An 18,444-nucleotide genomic window follows, 5' to 3' on the forward strand; every position below is an offset into this window, starting at 1 on the left:
TGTATCAAGTTGAAGTAAGTTCCTTCTATAACCACTGTTTTGAGAATTATTATCATAGAGGAATGTGGAATTTTGTCAAATGCTTTTTTCTGGATCTGTTGAGATAATGTGATTAATTACATCGAAACCAAGGATAAAAATCACAAATTGTTTTTTGGATGTTGAACCACCTTTCTATCCTAGGACAAAATCACACTTGATGTTGATATTAATCCTTTTAATATATTGTTGAATTTTGTTTGCTAATATTTTGTTGACTTTTTGCATCAGTGTTCATCGGGGATGTTGGCCTATAATTCTTTTCTTTCCTCCTCTTCCTCCTTTTTGTAATGTCTTTGATATTAGATTAATGCTGGCTTCATAGAATGAGTTTGAAAACATCCTTTTCAATTTTTTGGAATGGTTTGAGAAGGATGGCTGTTAATTCTTTAAATGTTTAATAGAATTCACCTGTGAAGGTGTCTCATTCTGGGCTTTTGTTTGTTGGGAGCTTTTGATTTCTGCTTCAATTTCATTGCTAGCAATTGGTCTGTTCAGATTTTGTTTCTTCCAGTTGTGGTCTTGGAAGTTGTATGTTTCCAGAAATGTATGCATTTCTTCTAGATTGTCCAGTTTATTTCCATATAATTATTCACAGTATTCTTTAACAATCCTTAGCCTTTCTGTGGTGTTAGTTGTAATCTCCCCTCTTTCATTTCTGATTTTATATTTTTATGTTTTCTTGTTTGCTTTATGAGTCTTGCTAGGAGCTTACCAATTCAAAGAAACAGCTCCCAGTTTTATTAATCTTTTCTATTTTCTGTTTATTTCCCCTTTGATCTTTATTTCATTCCTTCTACTTACTTTGGGTTATGTTTGTTTTTCTTTTTCTAGTTTCTTTAGGTGTAAATTTAGGTTGTTTACTTGGGATGTTTCCTGCTTCTTGTGGTAGACATATATCTCTATAAACGTTCCTCTTCTAATCATTATTCTGAATCCCCCAATTTTTTAAATTTGTGTTTTCATTTTTCTCAAGGTAGGTTTTGATTTCATTTGTTTTATCTTTGATCCATTGGTTGTTTAGAAGCATGCTGTTTAATCTCCATGTATTTGTGGGGTTTTTTTTCTTTCTAGTTTTCTTCCTGTAGTTGATTTCTAGTTGCCACTGTAGTCAGAAAATATGCTTCATATAATTTCAATCTTGAATTTATTGAAGCTTATTTTGTAGCCCATTATGTGATCTATCCTGGAATATGTTCCATGTGCAGTTGAGGAAAATGTATAATCTACAGTTTTTGAATGAAATGCTCTATAAATGTCTCTCAAGTTGAACTGGTCTAATGTAGCAAGACCATTATTTATACATTTTTTTTTTGGTCTGGATTATCTATTGAGGTAACTGGGATATCAAAATCCCCAACTATTATAATTTTACCATTATTTTTTGCTTTTACATCCATTAACATTTGGATTATATACTAGGGTGCTCCTATGTTGGGTCCTTATTTATAATTGTTATATCCTCTATATACATCTATATCTATAGCAGTCTATTTTAAGCTGATAGGCACTTAAGTTCAATATAAAACTATTACATTTTTACTCCCCTCTCCACTGTTTTTGATGTCATATTTTATAGTGCCGTGTTTTGCATATCCCATTTATTGTAGTTATAATTTTCCTATTATTGCCTTTTAATTTCCATATTAGCTTTTTAAGTGATTGATTCACTTTGATTATTGCATATTTGCCTTTACCAGTGAGACTTTTTTTCATCACTGTATTTCTGGTTATGACCTTTTCTATATTAAGAGTATCCTTTAACATTTTTTGTAAGTTCAGTTTAGTGGTTGTGAACTCTTTTAGCTTTGCTTGTCTAAGAAACTCTCTCTCCTTCAATTCTGAATGATAACCTCTCAAGATATACTATTTTTGGTTATAGATTCCTATCTTTCAGCACTTTAGAGATGTTCCGCCACTCTTTTCTAGCATGTAAAGTTGCTTCTGAACAATCACGTGATAGCCTTATGGGGTGTCCCTTGTGCGTGACTTAATGTTCCATACTGCTGCCTTTAAAATTGACTATCTTAATTTTTGCCATTTTAATTATAGTATGTCTTCATGTGGGTCTCTTTGGGTTAAGTTTATTTGGAACTCTGTCAGTTTCCTTCCTCAGATTAGTAAAGTTTACAGACATTACTTCTTCAAATATTCTTTCTGCTCATTTCTCTCTCTCCCCCTCCTTCTGGCATCCCTATAATATGAAAGTTAGGGTGCTTGATATTATCCCAGAGATCTCTTCTACTATTTTCATTTTTTTAAATGTTTTTCATTTTGCTTTTCTGATTTGGTGATTTCCACTATTCTGTTTTCCAGGTTGCTAATACATTCTTCTGTATTAAAGAATCTGATATTGATTTCTTCTATGTATTCTTCATCTCTCATTGGTTTTTTATTACATTTTCTATCTCTTTGTTGAAGTGCTGAGTTCCTCTATTGTACTCTCAAGTTGTTTGAGCAGCCTTATAATTGTTTTTCTTTTAATTCATTATTAAGCAAATTACTTTTCATTTCATTAAAGGTTTTTTCTTGTTTCTTCATTTGGAGCACATTCTTCTGTCTCCCCATTTTGACCTTCTGTGTTTGTTCCTATGAGTTGGAGAGAATAGCTACCCCTCACATTCTTGAAAGTGTGATGTCTGTAGACTAGACTGTGTTTAATAGTTTTGGGAAGCTGGTTATAGTTGGGGCAGTTCCTGATGTGTCTGTCACCTGGGTTCTGTGTGGGCATCCCTTCTAATCTGGGTGGTGCTGCCTGATGTAGACAGAGATGCTAAGTGTGCCCTTGGCATGCCCTGTTGTTTTACCTGTGATTAGGGCAGGGCTGCTTGCATCTCCACACTCCTCCAACCTTGCCCCATCTCCAGGTGGGGCTGGCCTATATGTGCATGCAGCTTCATTTTACTAGTTCTGCTCCCTCTTTAGGCAGCGCAGCTCCTCACACTCCACACCTCCAGTACTGCCTGCACGCCCTATTGCTTGACTTGGTCCCAGTCAGAGGGAAGTATGGGTGGGGTCACTCTGCATGCACACAGCAGCACCTCACTAACTCTGCACAGGGCAGTACTGTGTGTGGATACCACAGAGTTTTGCTAGCTCCACAGTTTCTTTGGATGGGGCAGTTCCATGTGCATGCACAGCAGTCCCCCCACTAGCTCCACATTTTCTCTGAACAGGGCAGTCCTGCCTGTGGGTACCACAGAATTGTTTTTTAGTTCTGCACTCTCTTTGGGGCAGGGGTAGGGGGAGCTCTTCTGTGCACAGCCCCAAGGTGCAGGAAGCAGCACCTTGTTGTACTTGCTAGACCAGTCTCTAGGTGGAAGGGCCCCTTGTATGCACATTCTGGCACCCTTCTGTTTCTGCTGAATCTAGCTCCACAAAGGTGGTTGGGGACATGCCACAGTGCCCTGCAGTTTGACCCGAGAACTTTGGAGCTCCCACCTGCTATTCACATTCAGAGGACACAAACAATGTGCTCACCAGTTACTTCAGTGCTGGGTCTTTCTTTCCCTCAGCTCCTGGAGAGCTCTTGTGGTTCCCCAACTTTATGCAGTCCCTCTCTCTTCCTTGTTGTGCATAAGCTGTTCAACTGGCTCACAGTTGTCTCTCAGGAGGAATTGTTGTAAATATAGGTGTACATATGATGTGTTCTTGGGAGTGGGCGAGCTCAGTATCTACTTGAACTGCCATCTTGGACTGCTCCTAAACGAATATGAGAAAATGCCTAATCAAAAAAGTCTAATAAAAATGGGCAAAGAACACATTCTAGACAATTTTAAGAGGAAATATAATTGACCAATTTAAGTGGAAAAGTGCTCAATATCACAAAACATTAGATTTCATCTATCACAAATAGTTTTTGAGAAAAGTGAGGAGGAGGTAGGGGCTTTTCTGATGAAAGCATAATTTAGCAATATTTTAAAATTAAAATATTTATGTTTTTTGTCTTATAAATTCCAGGGAAAATATTGCAGGAAAAACTCTGTATCTAGTGCTAATATTTACCTGAGATATAGTTGTTGCTATAAGTAATGTTATGTGTAACAGAGAAATGGTAGCAACTACCCAACTGCCTAATAATTGTGAAATGCAAAGAAAATCAACACCTCTTACTAAGATTTACAAGGCTGTATATTCTACATTTGCTCTTTATTTTTATACCACTGTCCATTATTCTTTCAACCTTTATGCCCTTTTATTTCCTCTAAAATGCTATTATTTTGTCCTTCAATCCAACACTCATCTCTTCACCTAGTAACTCTATAGCATTAATCTCTCACCACTCTCTATCTCATGCCCCCCTCTCTTGAGCATCTATGCTAGCAGGAATGCTCATTCCCCTTCTCTTTCCATGTTTTTCTCCGTATTTTGAGTTCACTGAAGGCAAAGATTGTATCTGACTTACCTTTGCTGTATCACCAGCACTTATCATGCTTAGCAACTGTCAGGCCCTTAAATAAATGCTTACTGAATTAACTAACATTATTTGTCTGTACATATTAGAATACAGTTCATCCATTACAATGATGTCATAGAATATTTGATTATTTAAAAAGTAGTTCATGATACAGAACAAAAGAACACATCTTTTACCCATTACCCTTAATTCTCAAGATCACTATCTGCCTTGAAACCAACAGGACTCAATGCTATGTCCTTAGATACTGCTTATGTCAGTGGTCACAAGAAATTCAATGGTTCCAGCTATTTCGTTATACTCTGACTTCTAATCTACTTAAGACTTTGAATATCTCTTTTTTTTGATCCCCTTCTCCCTCCTTCTCTCTTTCAGTCCTTCTACTGTGCTCTTTAAAAGCCAACATCACTCATCATTAAAATTATAATTTCAACTTTCTCATTTCTTCTTCTAATAAAATCTTGCCTTTTCTCTGAATTGCCTATTTCTTTGAAACCCTCTCAAGTTATGACTTTTTTCCTTTACATCTGCGATACCCTTAGACCCGAACAGAAAGAAATATTTTCCTTGTTTCTTTCATTGCCAGACCATCTTTCCTCCTTTCAAAAAAACCTTCGGCTTTGACTGTCATGTCACTACACTGTACAATCCAATACCCCTCAATTATCTAGTACCCCATAGGTCACACCCACTCAGACCCTGAAGATTTTATTTTTTGTCTTTCTCCAATGCTACCCCTTTCTTTTGGTCATAATCTAGACAATATGTAACCTGGAAGTGCAGTGATGTAATAATTTTTTTATAGTCTCAATTTTAACTACCCCATTCTCTGCATGATATCTTTAATTTTTCCCATCTTGTTTTTTATCCCAGTCCATAAATTCTTTGACCACACCAAGAGTACAATTCAGTTTATTCACTGAGTTCTTTCCCTACAGTTTAAATTCCATAACTAATTATAATTTTCTTACCCATTTCTCTTTCATTATATTTGTCTAGAAAACATCTAATTCTAGGTAAATCCAACTGCAACATGCTGGAAAACCAAAACCTACAAAACAATGCTGGTATTGTTTCATTTTAAATTCATGGGTACTAATCTTAAACAAGCCTTTATTATTGTGCAGCTACCTTTCTAAACTTCCCTAGTCACTCTCTGCTCTCCTGTCTTCTTAAGCACACCCAGCTCCTTTCTTACTCTCATCCCATGGCTCATAAAGAGGAAACTGAAAAATATCAGGAGACCTCTACCATTAGTGTTTGTCATATCAAACCAACTTACCTGCATCTATATATGCATACATATGTACGATAAATTTTCTGTGTTCTTATTTAAAGCCAACCTCTCCTCCTGTGCACCCGGATATGACCCCTCTCAACTTTTCACTCTAGCATTTCTCATGTAACCTCTGCATATGTTTTTTTTATCCTTGTCTTCCAGATGATTCCTTTCTCCCATTGAAAAAAGAATCCTCTATTGATCTACAACCCCTCTGGCGACCAGCCTCTTCCTCTTTTCTCCTTGACAGCAAAACCCTTTCCAAAGGAAATCTGCTTCACTTGTTGAAGTCTCACCTTCTATCACAATTTGATACCATTCTAACTAGGCTTTTGCCACATTACTCCATAATACAACCCTTAGAAGGTCATCAGTAGTTTGGTTGACCATGGAACATATTCCCAAGTCTGGGAATCTTTGAGAGTGAAAGGGAACATGAATAATCATTACACTGAGGCATAAGGCAGAACTGTCTCAGGCAACTTGGACATATGGTCACCACCAATAATTGCAAGGTGACTAAATCCAATGGTCTAACCTCAGGTCTCATGTTACTTGACCTTTTGTAACATGTACTTTATTCTCTCCTAGGTTCCCAAACACTTTAATTTTCCTCTCACTTCAGTGGTCCTTCTCAGTCTCCTTTTCAGGTTTTTCCTCATCTACACAACTTCTAAATTGCAGCGTGTACTACTGCTCAGCCTTTAATCCACTTTTCTTTTTTTTTTCTATATTGTATTTACCCACTTGATTATCAATTAATTCCTGTCAATTAGATATCTCTATTTGAAGGCTCCACTGAACTCCAAACTCATCTATACAATTGTCTACTGAACATCTACATTTGGATATATAATAAACCTCTTAGATTTAATATAAATGATCATTTTTCCTCCTTTCTCCCAGTTACTTGGAATCATTCTTGACTATTCTTTCTTTGGTAGTTGTCCTAATATACTCTTACTATTTGTACTACTATCACTTTGGTTCCAGTCATCATCTTCTATCATCTGAATCTTTGTAACAGCTTTCTTACCAATTTCCTTGTCCCCCCCCCACCGAGCAATCTCCCCATTCGCCATATACATATTCTATTCTGAACACAGCATACATTGTAATCATTGGACATTATAAGTTAGAGCATGCCACTTTCCAGCTCAGAACCCTGAAATGGCAAGTCCTCTATTGTCTATAAAACTACATTATCACATCCCACCTCCTACTACTAATTCATTCTGCTCCTGCCACATCAGCTTTCTTGTTCTTCCTTAACATTGGCATTCACTTGCTTTCTGGAATATTCTTTCCCCAAATTTCTGCATAACTGTCTCCCTTACTTAAGACTTTTGAAACATCTCATTGACAATGAAGCCTCCCTGACTGATTTATTTTAAATTGCTTTACATTCTTCCTAGTACTTATCTCTCTCTCTCTCTCTCTCCTATACACACACATGTCTACTTCCATTGAATTGTAAACTCCAGAAGGACAGAAATGGTTATTTGCTTTTCCTCATTTCCTACAATAGAGCCTAAAGCGTAATAGGTACTCAAAAGATATGTGCTGAATGACTATATGAATGGTTGGTCCAACTCAATATGGAGTGAATTAAATATCGTCATAAAACAATGCAACTACTACCATGGCTGCATATTTTTCAACTGATTTGTGTATATATATATATATATATATATATATATATATATATTTTAAATCTCATATGTATAGAGAGAAAAGGAGTCAGTAAGGAAGCGTATGCATAGTTATTAATAAAAGTTATCTTTCAGTGTTGCGATTATACAAGATTATTAATTTCCTGTTTATCTCTTATTTCTAAATGTTCTACTGTAAAACTAGCTTGTTATAATAAAATAGTTTTAAAATTCCCTTTTGCTCTATTTTTCTTACAATCAGGTTCTTGTACACAGACTAAGTTTAATTTAGAAAAAAATGAATTTAAAAGATAACATTTCACAAACAATAGCTCTAATGCTTGCTTAGTTTATATAAGGTTTGCATACTATATTTATTCTAAACACCTGTTGTGAGTCTTTAAGATAAAAAAGTAAATAAGAAAATTTCTCCACAGAATTTTTCGCAAGACCTGCGTAACAAGGCATCACTAGCTTACATAAGGCAAAAACAAAACAACAGAAAACTTAAATCATAGTTTCCCTGCTTTCAGCACTAAGATGAAATCATTAAAGAATGCAAAAACTGAAAGGACCAAACATAAACCTCCAGTTTCCCGAATTTCCAATAATGCAATATTTATGATAAAAAATGAACCAATCTATTCCCTGAAATGCAGTAACAATGTAAAAAAATAAATAAATAAAGCAAAATCTCACACTAAAACCGTTTAAAACTAATAGGCTTATAGACTCAAGTTTTGCTTATAATATGACTTCATAAGAATTGAAACTAATTGAATTTGGAAATGTCAGGCACAATTTATAAGCAAAACCAAATGCTGAGAGCTTTTCAAGCTCAAATCTGGTTTAAGCTTGAATGAATTCAATTTACAAATTCAGACTTTCGACTTGCTGAATAAAATACATATGGTGATGGGGGGAATATGCTTTCATCAGCAACTAATTGGGAGTTTATACATTCTGTTTTTTTTCCAAATCATAGAAATACTTTGTAATTTTGAATAAAAAGATTTGAAGGTAAGAGATGGAAAAGAAAAAGCAACCAAGACAAGTCATTTGTCTTCTATCAGTCAGAAAATTTGTCTAGGAATGTAAAAGGGAGAACAAAACACTTTCCTCCATTTTTCTTGAGAATTCAGGCAGGGACTGCCAAGATGAAGAATGCAACCCAGTTGTTACCTCTCCAAATTGTAACTAGGGGTTTTCATCATCTGGAACCAAAATGGTATCAACATAATTAAAGGGGTCTTATTCTTGTCCCAAGAGATTCACCATCATGTAACAGGCAGCCAGGACCCTGAACATGTGGCTCTAAGAGCAAGGCTTAGTAATAGTGCAAATCAGGAAGAGTGAGCAAGATGACAGTGCTTGTATAAGCTGACAGCATAAAAGAAGATGAGTGGATAATGGATGTAAAGTCTCAAATGCCAGCAAAAAGTATATAAAATGAAAGAAGGACTGAGATGACATGTTCTTCTGAGGACAATGACCAAAGGAAACATTCTGTGTCAGTGACTCTAGTAGTTCCACTGCTGTAAACTCTGTGAACACTGGTTCCCTTAATTATGAAGGCCTTTGCTGCCTCAGTGCTATAGGAAAGAGAATTAGAATGCCGAGTCCTTTGTTAGAAAGCTGATGAACAACATAGATGTTCCAATAAGCGATGGTCAGAATGCCATGAGAAAGGACTTACTTTATATTCTTTCCAGGAAGTTTTCATGAGTTTAGTTCACCTGGTCCTATTCACTTTTCCCCAAAGACACTTTATTCTGCTCATTGCTGGTATACATGTAGCCCTTTCTTCATATTCAGGCCCTTGGCACAATTGCAAAGATGGTTCAATACTTCTCTTTATCTAGTGGACTCTTCTCTGATTTTATATAAACGATCTCAGCCTCCAGCCCCAGGCCAGTGTCAGTGTCTACTCACCCATAAAACTGGCTTCTGTATAGAGCTCTGTCCCACATCTTTTAAGCAAATATCTTACCTGCATAGCATGTAACACCCATGGGGATTTAGGCAGCTATTCTAATTAGACCATATGAAAATTAAAATATTCCTTGAGACAAACGAAACTGAAAACACATCAACCCAAATTCTATATGTCATGGCAAAGCAGTTCTAATAGGGGAATTCATAACAGTAAAGGCCAACCTTAAGCAACAAGAAAAATCTCAATTTCACCATACACCTAAAGGAACTAGAGAAAGAACTAACAAAGCCAAAGTGAGTAAAAGGGAGGAAATAATTAAGATCAAAACAGAAATAAAATAGAGTCTAAAAAAAATTAAAAAGATCAGTGAAGCCAAGATCTGGTTCTTTGAAAACAAACAAAATTGATTGATAGATTGTTAGCCAGATTCATCAAGATAAAAGACAAAGGGCCCAAATAAAATCAGAAATGAAAGAGACAACAACCAACATCACAGAAACACAAAAGATTATAAAAAAATACTATGAAAAATTATATGCCAACAAATTGGACAGTCAGGAAGAAATGAATAAATTCCTAGAGACATAACAACCATCAAAGATGAAATCAAGAAGAAATAAAATCTGAAACAACTATTAATTTGCATCAGCAGTCAAAAAACTCCAAAAATCTAAAGTCCTGGACCAGATAGCTTCCTTCCTTCACAGTTGAATTCTACCAAACAATCAACAACAACAACAACAACAACAACAACAAAACCTATCCTTTTTAAACTATTTTAAAAAGTTGAAGAGAATAGAAATTAAAATATTTTATGAGATCAGATTACTCAGACCAAAACAAGACAGAAATACTGCAAAAAAAAATAAAATAAAATAAAATTATAACTGAGTATTCTTGGTGAACATAGATGTAAAAATCCTTAAGAAAGTATTAGTAAACCAAATTCAGCAATATGCTGAAAAGGTCATATATCATGAAATAGAGTTTATTCCTAGGAGCAAGGCTGGCTTAATATCTACAAATCACTTAACATGATACACCACATGAACAAACTGAAGGATAAGAATCATATAATCATATCAATAGATACAGAAAAAGAATTTGATATAATCCAATATATTCATGATAAAAAAAAAAAAAAAACCACTCAGTGAAAGGTTATGGAGGAAATATTCCTCATTCTTCTCACTAAACCTGAACTGGATAAATTCCACCTCCCAACTTCTCTAGTCACATCCAAGGTCTGAGATACTTCCACCCCTTCCATAGCACAATACCGCTTCCCCATCCACGTAAAACTAAAAGATCCTTCAATACACCCCTGTCAACCCCAGTACTCCTTATCCTTAGAGAGCAGATGAGGCCTCCAGCTCATTACATAATGCCTTCTATCCCAAAGCTCGAGAACTCACTCAATCCCATCACTGTTTTACCCATATCTAACAAAGAGACTTCACACTCCTGTAAAGAAATCCTCAACCTTAAGACCCCCTATTCTCCAAATATTACAGACTCCTCTTTACCCAATGCCTCACACACTTGGTTTGTTGAAGGTAGTTCTTTCTCCCAGGATAGGAAAAAGTTGGGAGGCTACACAGTAGTCTCTCTCACAGAGGTCATAGAATCTAGTCCCCTTCCTGTAGGGACTACCTCTCAAAAGGCAGAATTAATTGTCCTCACCAGAGTGTTAACCTTGGCATCTGGACAAGAGGGTAACATCTATACAGATTACAAATATGCTTTCCATATTCTTCACTCACATGCCTCAATTTGGGAAGAAAGAGGACTTCTCACACAAAAGGCTCTTCTATTACCAATACACCCTTCATTCTTAAACTTCTTCAGGCCACTTATCTTCCCAAGGCAGCAGCAGTAGTTCACTGTAAGGGGCACTAGGGAGAAAATGACCCCATCATACAAGGCAATAATAAGGCAGATACACGGGCCAAAATGGCAGCATGGCAACCATCCCTTCCTCCCAATGCTTAGCTAGCTATTCCTCATTTCATTCCATAATACTCTTCTAAAGGGTATCATTCTTTCCTCAGGCTCAGACTGGGTAAGGAAAACCCTTGGCTAAAGATGCAAGGAAGTTTTATTTTAACACAAGGCCAACCTCAAAACATCCTGCACGATATTCATAACTCCTTACACATTGGATTTAAACCACTTTTACATCTCCTTAAACCCCTCATTACCTACAATAGCTTTGATATTCTCCTTTGAGACATTATGAAAAATTGCTCTGTTTGCTCCACAGTCTCTCCCCAAGGGTCTATAAACCCTCCTTTTTTTCCCACCCATCAGGCTAGGGGCAGCATCCCTGGACAGAATTGGCAAATTGACTTTGCACACATGCCTCCTATCTGGAAAACCTGATACTAACCATTGTAGACATTTTCTCTGGATGGGTTGAGGCTTTCCCCACCACCTCTGAGAAGTCTGAAGTTACCCAGGCACTGCTCAAAGACATTCTTCACTCTGGATTACCTACCTCATTACAGTCAGATAATGGCCCAGCCTTCATATCTCAAATAACACAGGAAGTTAGCTCCATCTTAGGTATTCAAAGGAATTTACATACTCTTTATTGACCTCAGTCCTTAGGAAAATTTGAAAAAGCTAACTCTTTAATAAAACTCAGTTAACTAAGCTTAGTCTAGAGAATCAGGAACCTTGGACTCCACTCTTACCCCTTGCCCTCATGCGCATTAGGGCCTCATGCCTTCATGCATTGGGTCCCCTTTTTCCTCAGTACTTTTGAACTCATGTACGGAAGGCCTTTCCTTCTAGGGAACTTCCTAACCACAATGACCTGATTAGGAGATTACATACCCATATGAAATCTAGTTAGACAAATACTAAGAGAACATGCAGACCAAGTCCTGCCAAAGCCATTTACAGATCTTCCACCTACTCCTGCAATCCCTGGTGACTGAGTCCTAGAATTCCACTCAGATTATCTTAAACCTGGATGGTAAGGCCCTTACCAGGTACTTCTGACCACCCCAACTGCTGCTAAGATTGCTGGACACCCAACCTGGTTCCATCTTTCCAGGCTAAAACGAGTCTCCAATAGTTCACCAAGGGACAAAGTATGGCTGGACACCCCGAAATACCACAGCTATTCCATCAGACCTACAAAGCTTCAGCTAATCCACATTCTTGAAGAAGAGGACAAATGACTAACCTTTACTATCCCTGTACCTTCTGTTCAAGTTCAGACTCTCCCCTTCTTCCAGAACAGACAACACCACTACCCCGACAAATTCTTTTGGGCTTAGCACAGTCTCCCCTTACTCTCCATCTCAAGATTTTAACTTTTTTATAGGATTAACTTTTATAGAGACACTTTGATTTCTCATGGACCAGTATTACTCACCTCGTAGACCCATGGTGCAAGGTTCCTCATTACGTAGATCAAGAACACCTCTCATTTCCACCCTATTAATTCTACTTACTTGTATCTCCCACCAATCACTTACTTCCTCTTCTGCTTCCCTACAGAGTTTTCTCATTACCACTCATCTTGAGCGTTCTCTCAGTCTCACTCATTCTCTCCTCAATAAGTCCAACCCTACGCTAGCCAAGGACTGCTGGCTCTGCCTTTCCCTCTCTTCCTCAGCATACTCTGCCCTCTCCATTCCTCTCACCAAATTGGACCACATACAAATCATTTCATATCAAAAAGAAAAGGGTTTCATTTTCCTTGAAAGGGCAGATACTCTTTTTGGAAGTTACTCCACAGCACAGGCTAATCAAGCTTCTAATCTCTTCCACACTTATACCAATCCCTTGCAAAGGCAGCACATCCCTCTATACCAGTAATAGAACCCACTACTTTTCATACTCCTTTGATTTCCAAGGCTCCCATTTGTTTCACAAGAACCAGTAGCAACATATCTGTACAACATCTACCCTCCAATCTATGCAACTCACAATCCAACTACACAATGGACACTGGACTCAATGGATAGATTTTCAAGTCTCTCCAGAGGCTAATGGCCTCTTTCTACAAACCATCCACTTTACAGGTTACCCTACTGTCCTTGCAACCTCTTACAACTGTTCCACACCCTCCCTCTCCTTCTTTCCTTGTATTAAGACTATCTGTGCAGTTCCCCAACACTTTCACTGTAGACTTACTAACACTCCTACTCATCTATCTCCCTTGACTAGAGCTGCTGTAGCTACAACTCTTATGGCCTGAAGTTGTGAGCCTCAGAGAGGACGCACTGGAACAATCTATCTTCTTACTCATTTGTTCTCCATACATCTTTCCACTTGTATTCCTGACAAAGGGGTCTTATTTCTATGAGAAACTAGCATTTATCTACCTTCTCACTAACTGGACTGGAACTTGTAGTCTAGTCTATCTCTCTCCAAATGTATATATAGCCCCCAATAACCAGTCCTTACCAATTCCCATCACACACTATATAAAACATAAAAGAGCTATTCAGGTCATCCTACTGTTAGTTGCACTGGGGGTTACTACCAGAATAAGCACAGGCATAGGGAGACTTGCCACCCCTCTATCCTATTTTGAAGCACTGTACAATGACCTCCAAGAAAGCCTAGATAAGATTGCAAAATCTATAGTTCAATTACCAAATCAAATTTACTCCCTATTATCCATCATGTTATAAAACAGATAAGGGATAAAATAACTGATGGCTGAAAAAAGAGTTCTCTGTTTCTTTCTAGAATTTTTTTTTCACATTAACCAATCAGAACTAGTAAGAGTTAAAACTAAAAAGCTAAAGGACAAAGTCAATAAGATAAGAGAATGCCAAAAAAATTCTTGGGACACCTGGCTAAAAATCACCTGGGTTACCTGGCTCTTACCCTTCATAGGGCCTCTAACCTTCATTTTTCTTATTTGGGCCTTTGGGCCTTGTACCAGATTTCTTTGCTCCTCCAGGACTATTTTTCTGCATTTACTGACCAGTCTATAGCAGAAGTCATGCTACTTCACTCCATGCCATACTACTGAGCCTTCTGGCTGGCAGAAACTACGAGTCAATGCCCCACTCCAGTTAGCTATCTACTACTGAATCCCTTTCCAACAGATAACACCATGCATATTCAACAGGAAGCGGCTACAGAAAACCAAGTTGCCATCCCTATTCCATAAAACAAAAAGACCCAGTAGTGTGGGAACCACACCTGTATCTCAGTTGGCAATGCTACGTGCTCACCTCCCATTTCACTGGACGTTCCTTTTACCCACCCGAAATATTCCCACTGAAAAAAACCTGACTCAAGCCTCATATAGCTTTCAGGTCCCCTTGTATTTGGGGCTGTTGCCATCTTCAGGTTTGTAGCCTGGATGTCACTCAGCTACAAACCTTCCTTTACCCCTTCAGCCTTGTGCATTCCTCCTTTGGCAAACCTAACAAATTATATATTCTTTCATGGCCTCTGATTTCAAATTATATTACAAGCCTACAGTAATCAAAACAGCATGGTATTGGAACAAAAACAGATACAAGGATCAACGGAACAGAATAGAGAGCCCTGAAATAACCCATGCCTACATATTCAACTAATCTATGACAAAGGAGGCAAGAATAAACAATGGAGAAATGACAGTCTCTTCAACAAGTGTTACTGGGAAAAGTGATCTGATACATGCAAAATAAACAAATAAAAAAATGAAACCGGATCACTCTTATGCCATATACAAAAATAAACTTAAAATCATTTAAAAATTTAAATATACAATCTGAATCCATAAAACTTCTAGAAGAAAACATAAGTAGTAAACTATTTGATATCAGTCTTAGTAACATTTTTATAAGTATACCCCTTCAAGCAAGGAAAACAAGAGCAAAAACAAATAAATGGAACTTTATCAAACTAAAATGCTTTTACACAGTGAAGGAAACCATCAACAAAACAAAAAGACAATCTACTGAATGAGAGAGTATATGATTAATAATATGTTGACGTCCAAAATCTATAAATTCATACAGTTCAATTAAAAAAAATGAGCAGAGGACATGAAGAGACATTTCTCCAAAGAAGACATACAGATGGCTAACAGAGATATGAAAAAAATTTCAGTATCATCAATCAGGGAAATACAAATTAAAACCACAATGAGATATTACCTCCTACCAGTCAGCATGGCTATTATCAAAAAGTCAACATATAACATGTGTTGGAGAAGATGTGGAGTAAAGGGAACCATTTACACTGTTGGTGGGAAAGCTAACTGATACAGACACTATGGAAAACAGTATGAGGATTCCTCAAGAAACTAAAAAAAAGATTTATCATATGACCAAGCAATCCCACTTCTGGGTATTTATTTGAAGACAAGAAAAAAAAATTCAAAAAGAAATATTCACCCCTATGTTCACTGCAGTATTATTTACACTAGCCAAGATATGGAAACAACCTAGGTGTTCATTGGTAGATGAATGGATAAAGAAATGTGGTATTTATATATGATGGAATATGACTCGGCAATAAAAGAGATGGAAATCTTGCCATTTGGGACAACATGCATAAACATGAAGGGTATTATGCTAAGTGAAATAAATCAGAGAAACACAAATACTCTATGGTTTCACTTATATGTGGAATATAAAACAAACAAAAAATCAAACAAAACAAAACAAAAGCAGACTCATAGAAATAGAGAGCAAACTGATGGTTGCCAGAGGGGAGGTGGGGTGGGTGAAAAAGGTAAAGGGGAATACAGTCAATGGAATGGTTATAAATTTACATGGTGACAGAGATTTACTAGATTTAGTGTGGTGATCACATTGTAAGGTATATTATGTCAAATTATGATATTGTACACTTGAAATTAATATAATATTGAATATCAACCATACTTTTAAAAAAATGTATATAAAAAAGCCCAAAGTAAAATAATCCAAATGAAAAATGGGCAAAGGACCTGAACAGACACTTTTCCAAGAAAGACTTACAGATGGTCAACAGATAAATGAAAAGATGTTCACCATCACTAGTTGTAAGGGAAATGCAAGTCAAAACCACAATGAGATACCACCTCACTCCTATTTAAATGGCTCTATGATATCAAGAAAAGGGAACCTTTGCACACTGCTGCTGGGAATGTACATTCGTGCAGCCACTACAGAAAACAGTTTGGAGGTTCCTCGAAAATTAAGAATAGAGCTACTATATGACCCAGCAATCCCTCTCTGGGTATCTATCTAAAAAATTTGAAATCACTTATTTGTAAAGATATATCTATCCCTTTATTCATTCCAGCCATTATTCATAATAGCCAAGATATTGAAACAGCCTAACTGTCCTTCGATGGATGATTAGATAAAGAAGTGGTACATACATGCAGTCGAATATTACTCAGCCATAAAAATATGAAATAGTGCCTTTTGTGACAACATGGTTGCATCTTGAGAGTACCATGCTAAGTGAAATAAGTCAGAGAGAAAAGCACAAGAAGCATATGATTTCATTCATATGTGGGATATAAAATAAAAAGCAACATGCAAATTGATCAAAACAATCTTATAGATACAGACAACAGAATTGTGGTTACTGGAAAAAAATGGGGGTGCAGGGAGGACAAAGAGGGCGAAAGGAGTCAAAAATATGGTGTCACAAAGAGACCAGACTTTCGGTAGTGAGCACACAATAGAGTATACAGATATTGTATCATAAAGTTATACATCTAAAATTTATATAATGTTATTAACTAATGTTACCCCAATAAGTCTAATACAATTTATTTTTCTATTTCCTAGGTCTAATGAACGGCTCTTAGAAGTAGACAAATATACAAGTGATTTAATTATATATGTCTTTGAGGTTTAGTTTTTTTTTTTTTATATTTGACATATTTGAAATACCATGGCCATATTTAAATCTTATCTAATGATACTTTTAAAATTTAACATTAAAACTTTATAAACATATTTTCCTTGAAATTATAATTATAATGTTTGATCCTAGCATTTCTTATTACAGACCATGTCTCATTCCATTAATAATTACTGATCTTATTTGTTGCATCATTGATCTTTGCCATAGGAATTCAAACCTGTTCAAATTTGGAAACGGAATGATCCAGTTGTTCATTTCAGCATCCTTACTTGAAAAAGTAACACTAAGCCTCACTTTTAGAAGATTTTCAAAAAAATCTCTTGATTTAGGGCACCTTAATTGATTACTATCAGATTAACAACAATAACAAATAGTTCTTCTTCTTTCTTTTTCTTCTTCCTCCTCCTTCCTCTCCTCCTCCTCCTCCTCCTTCTTCTTCTTCCTTCTTCTTCCTCTTCTTCCTTTTTTTTTTTTTTTGACTAATCTACTCCAGTTTCATCCAACTTAATTCTTGACAAAGCTCTGGACATTTCAGTTAAACTATCAGCAGCTGGTCTGAGAGCTCACTTTCGTACTCCGTTTATCCCTGCCTTTTGCTTTTTCCTCTCTAGAAAATCAAATGGTTACCTCTAGTACTGCTATCTAGGCTTGAGAAACACATGAATGCAGTCATTTTTAGCTTAGTGATATGAGGAACTAGAGAAAGATGTGAAAATAGCTGGATGGAGAACGGTATTTATAAATGAAGGTATCAGTGGATTGGTGAGCTAAACAGCATCTTTTAAAATTGTTTTAAACAATTACTACTTTAAATATTTGTAAAAAGAGACTAGGTTCAGATTTCAGAGGTACCAAAATGTGAGACTACACCTGTCTAGTGGTTCCCAAACTGAAGACACTATGTAAGAAACCAATGCTATAAAATTGTATAATCTCATATTATGTACTTTACTGTACACCATCTAATTTAGTCACACCTTATGTCTTTTAAGTATTTTCAACATGACCAATTATTAATTTTTCTAAACATGACTAGGAGAAAAAAAATATATAATTATATCCTGAGGGAATCCCTGTCATTGGCCAAACTGCCACTTTTCTCAGAAAGTAAACTGACTTTTTTTTTTTTCAAAGAAACTATATAGTAAATTCAGTATATATTTCCCTATGTGAAAGATTAACAAATGTTCCTGGTATATAATGCAATGCCTAGTAAATGGTGAATAGTCACTAAAATATGTTCTTTATCAAAGAAGGTAATAGGTGACAAATAGGCATATGAAAAGATGTG

The 18,444-nt window shown here is 36.4% G+C and overlaps 1 long non-coding RNA gene across 1 annotated transcript in view; it reads right to left on the reverse strand.

The window, feature by feature from the left end:
- Nucleotides 1-474: 474 nt before the first annotated feature.
- Nucleotides 475-18,444, reverse strand: part of LOC107502644 — a 766,462-nt gene continuing 748,492 nt past the window's right edge. The window contains exon 6 of the long non-coding RNA XR_004952613.1: nucleotides 475-3,741. This is a non-coding gene — a long non-coding RNA (uncharacterized LOC107502644). The remainder of the gene's footprint in view (nucleotides 3,742-18,444) is intronic.

This window comes from Rousettus aegyptiacus, unplaced genomic scaffold (assembly GCF_014176215.1).
Source record: "Rousettus aegyptiacus isolate mRouAeg1 unplaced genomic scaffold, mRouAeg1.p scaffold_m13_p_8, whole genome shotgun sequence".
NCBI lineage: Eukaryota > Metazoa > Chordata > Mammalia > Chiroptera > Pteropodidae > Rousettus > Rousettus aegyptiacus.